General features: G+C 35.0%; 1 protein-coding gene across 3 annotated transcripts in view; it reads left to right on the forward strand.

Annotated features, from left to right (window-relative positions):
* The window catches only part of Arfrp1 (ADP-ribosylation factor related protein 1), a 125,117-nt gene that overhangs the window by 108,763 nt on the left and 11,354 nt on the right, over positions 1–5,000 (forward strand). The window contains exon 1 of one of the 3 annotated variants that reach the window (XM_043029453.2): positions 3,400–3,521. The exons of 1 other annotated variant lie outside the window; for it this stretch is intronic. The gene's annotated coding sequence lies outside the window, so the exon portion shown is untranslated. Of the gene's footprint in view, positions 1–3,399; positions 3,522–3,688; positions 3,712–5,000 lie in introns of those variants that run through there. One more of the 3 variants, XM_086555062.1, reaches the window with a different exon arrangement.

Raw genomic sequence — 5,000 nt, forward strand, 5'->3', positions numbered from 1 at the left:
CATTTCATCATGAATAAAGAATGTGTAAACAGCTGACAAAGTCGATCATGCAAGGTATCCATTCAATACGTTTGCCTTTCTGCATTGTACAAGTTTTCCCGGATTTGCCCGTCATCAATACCGTGACCTTCTGAAGGTCTCGAGGCATTGTGAAAATCACCTACAAGCTAACCAGGTACACGAAGTCAATAGAAAAAAAGAATAGCAAAATGCAAAGTCCAGACAGTTCCGGTTTTCCCGTAAGTAGTGATAAAAGGGCAGGCATTTTCAGTTGCAAGGAATTGATGTGTTTGGTGCAATGCAGTTTGGCTAATCAAAACTGCAATATACTTACACAGATGAATCGTGTAGCACAGATAGAGTTATCTTTAATATATATGCCAGTTTCTACCCTAAACCAGTAATTTTGAACCTAGGAGGCAGGAGCCAGGTGTGTGTGTGGGGAGGGGGGGGGTTAATTCGTTCTTTGTAATTCTTTTAACGAGTGGGTGAATAATACCGAATATACATTATTCATGACCAAGAAAGACTTAGAACTTTTCTCTCTTTTTCTCAAAATCTGGAAGGGAACTTTATTTCTAAATTATGATTGATGAACAAAGAGATGGGGCGTAGAGAGAAATACCAAATACTAAAGGAGGCGTTAAAAAGGTTAAAAACCCCGGCCCGAGACTAGTATTCGGAAATGTGACACTAAATGCAAAATCTTGCGGAATAAGTGTCATTAATCGTCGAAACACATGGAGATTAGTGCCCTGTGACTGCCTCTTTTTTTTTCCTTGCACAGATATGCTCGTAAATATTGTGAAGTGAATGGTACTGGTTGAATTAATCTTATCACATTTTAGTGCGAAACCCAATCGTTTGCAATAGCAAAATGACAGTGATATATCATATCAATTCAGATGTGGGGGTATTATTATTATCATAACGACGATGACAATGACAATGACGATAATGATCATGATGGAATAATGGCAATGGTGATAATATTACAAAAGTTTATCTTTCCAGAGTCCATTATTATTATCATGATTGTCATTACCATCATCCTCAATGTTATTATCATTGTTATTGTCAGTTTTTCAATTATTATTACTATTACTATTACTACAATTACTATTACTATTACTATTACTACAATTACTATTACTAATACTACAATTACTATTACTATTATCATAATCCTTATTTTTATCACCATCACCATTATTTAAGAGAACCTGCATCGTTTATTCCAAGATGACAAATCTCTACAGAAATATACCTGTATTTAAAGATGATTAACAAACAGTATCTCAGAAATTAACAATTTCAATGCTGATGTAAGTTGCATGTTAGAATTGTCTGGATTGCCGAGTAGATTGCCAATTTATCGTCAAGTTTACGTCTCAAAAGGATAAAGCAACGTAGGTTATTTTTAGCCTTTTCTCTAAGTATCTGTACGGGTTCACACACTTTCAACCACATATCAAATTGCAACTTGGATGTATGTTAACCAGTTGCAATTTTTCTTTTTGGAAAGTTCATGTATCTTTCTGATATCTAATCTTTTTGCTTATTCATATGATCAGACACACACACACACACACACACACACACACACACACACACACACACACACACACACACACACACACACACACACACACACACACACACACACACACACGAACACGCACACTCACTCACTTACACACACACACACACACACATACTGATATACATATACACTTTTTACATTGCAGGACTAACCACGGGGCCCTTTCGATAAGTATGTTGATTATCTTTCAGCCATCGATGGTCGAAGCGTTTCAACCATGAGCTTCGTTTAACCATGTCCCACTGAAGTCTCGAATTCCTGTCTTTTTTAACAGTGATTTCGACATTTAGTAAAAGCTTAATTTTGACGTCATTGATGAATTTCCCAAACAGGATACTAAAAAATGTGCATATGAGTAAGTAGTTAAAAGAAAGTAACAATCAGTTTTTTTTACCAGTTATATACATTAAAGCCAATACGCCAATGTATATAGTAAGTAAATTTCACACACACAAAAAAAACTACAAAGCACGCCAAATGATAACGCAAGTTATTTTGCTTCACATCGATCTTGACAAACGTGTTTTCCCTGTATGGTTTCAGGGGCGGAGCAATTTACGGACGAGGGCGGGGGTGGGAGGTAATCGTTGATCTGCACCCCCCTCTCTCTGCTATAGGGCTTTCCCTCCAACTTTTTAGTTCTTAAAACTGTGGCTGTAAAAGACAAATCGACTCTATGTCTACATATAGGTCGAATTATTAACGAACAGATTAATACAAATATGGCCTTATATATGTACCATCGGTCCCTGGTATATACACCTTAAAGCTTTATATATTTTCCCCCTATGCCCCCCTGTCACCCCCTCTCCCTTTTTTTGCCCTCCATGCAAAATTTTCTAGGCCCGCCAGTGGAGGGTTGTAGCTTTGGTAGGAACGGCTGCAAGAGAGTATGTCGCTTCTCTCTTGTTCCTCACAGTACAGAATGATTTACCTTTGTATTTAAACAATGATACATTAGATATCAAGTTACAATTCACATGGGTTGTATCTGCGATAAATGCTATTGCATGTTTGTCTTCCATGTTGGAATATTACAACACAAATCATTGATAATGAAACTAATGTATACAATGTTATGAATCAAATACAGTAACAAAGGACAAGGGCAATTATAAAGAAGAAAAAATAAAATAAAAACATGGATTACAGGATTCCTTGAGCAGTTGGAAACGGCGTAACAGATAAAAGCATTACAAGAATCATACGGAAATCTGTGGCACACTGGATTCACAGATTTAGACTACGCAAGTGAATAATGTTGTGATGCCAAGTATATCAAAACCAATACACAAATGTAGTTGAAATTCCCGATAATCCTAAAAGGAACTATTTATGAATCAAACTTACGCAAACGAGTATATATATATATATATTATATATATATATATATATATATATATATATATATATATATATATAAAATATATATATATCTCAATATATATATATATATATCAATATATATGCATATATATATATATATATATATATATACATATATATATGCATATATATATATATTATATATATATATATATATATATATATATATAATATATATATATATATATATATATATATATATATATATATATATATATATATATATGAAGAAAATAATTCCTAAAGGACCCGCTTTATGAATTCACTCTATACGAACGCAAATAAGGTTTAAAAAAACAAAAGTCTTAAAGCTCGGAGAGAAAATATCTACATTTCCCAAAAAAATATATTTACGGATTTGATTAGCACTAAAAAAACAAAACCATTATGAATATAACAAAATCGCAATATTCTTTAGAGGAAAATACACCGGATAGGAGGATTCACGTTAGCCGAACGACTGTCGATCAGCTGGCCGGAGTTTGTTGACATATGTGTTGACGTGGAAAAACAACTTTGAATGTCTCCAAAGGTTAATTTCGCTTTTTGTAGACCACGCACTTCTCTGGAAATTTTGTATCTTGGTGCATGCTAAACTAGGAGTTTTTGAAGGCTTATTTTAGATTTATAGGGAGACAGCTAGACTGAGATGACTTTGTAAGCTACGTGGCGTTTTATTTTTGTTTGGGAAAAGGAAGTATCTCGTAGAATTGCATATCTTGGTAAGGTGGTCCTTTGAAATGTCCGTTGCATTTCGAGTATTATTTAGCTGTATGGCAAGGCTAAATGATTGTTTGCTTATTTGTCAGATAATATAGTCTGTATTCCTTCAAATATAGTAGAGTTTATTCATGGATGCCGTGTAAAGGTAAATGTATAATAGGTCTGATTGTTAGATTTTGATGAATTATTTTTTTTTGTTATTATTATTATGATTTTGCTGCACTTAGATTTCTTATTAATCAGAATTATTCAGTTATAAATCTTTCAGTTCACTTGACTGCATTTTCTTTGTCTTAATCTTACTCTCTTAAGATTTTACTGCTTCCCTTAGTTGGGTAGTCCAGAAAATGATGTTGAAATGCATTGTAAAGGAAACCAACACGAATGCAACTGATTAGACTCATTTAATGATCTTTCGTTTCATTTTGTCTTTAAACTTAAATTACAGCATCTTGTATTATAGGACCAGATTATCTTTTCTGCTCTCTGTATGTTTCTATTCTGATTTAACCCTCTCTGGACGGGTGGTACACCACGGGTACCGCGCATTTAAGGCCCGTTCGCCGGGTGATGTCATACGGCGTCGTTTATTTAATTGATTTAGGCCTATGCTTTCGAGAGCCCCCGCATTGTAACATGGAAGGCTGGAATGCTCCCGTCATGAGTGGGTTAACTAAAAAAGTTCTATTTAACATTTGCTGGTTAGCAATAAATCTTTGTACTGTGAATTTTACAGTTCATAGTGACAAATGTAGAGAAAAGATATGAATGAGACTGAATATCTAGATATGTAAGAGGTGTATTTGATGCATTGCAACGGAGGTCTTTCTCAAAAATACATGTGTTTTTCAGAAAGACCTCTGTCAAAACGCATCAAATACATCTCTTGCGTGTTTAGATATCCAGTCTCATTCATATCTTTCTTCTACATACAGTTGTAGTTTACGTTCATATGCACTTTGATGAAGTGCATATAAGCGTACAAGGAGTAAGGAAATACATTAAGAATATTATGCATCACTTGCAGGTATATCCAGCATCAGTGTTAACCCATTGTGGACAGGGTGCCTAACGACCTAACTGGTCGTCAGGGGGCAGGTGGTCTGTGACACAATGGGCACTGGCTAAAAATTAGAGGGACAGGGAAACGGTTTTCTCTGCCCTCCGGGTAGTGCAGGCTAGCCAAACAATATTTTTCCATAAATCCATCACAAAGTGCAGGTTTAGGCTGAATTTGGAACCCTGTGGCTCTGGAGCTAGTTCTGTTACAGCCATATTAACCCATTGC

The sequence above is a fragment of the Penaeus japonicus genome, unplaced genomic scaffold (assembly GCF_977035675.1).
Source record: "Penaeus japonicus unplaced genomic scaffold, GWHDUDI00000001_assembly GWHDUDI00000030, whole genome shotgun sequence".
NCBI classification, from domain to species: Eukaryota; Metazoa; Arthropoda; class Malacostraca; order Decapoda; family Penaeidae; genus Penaeus; species Penaeus japonicus.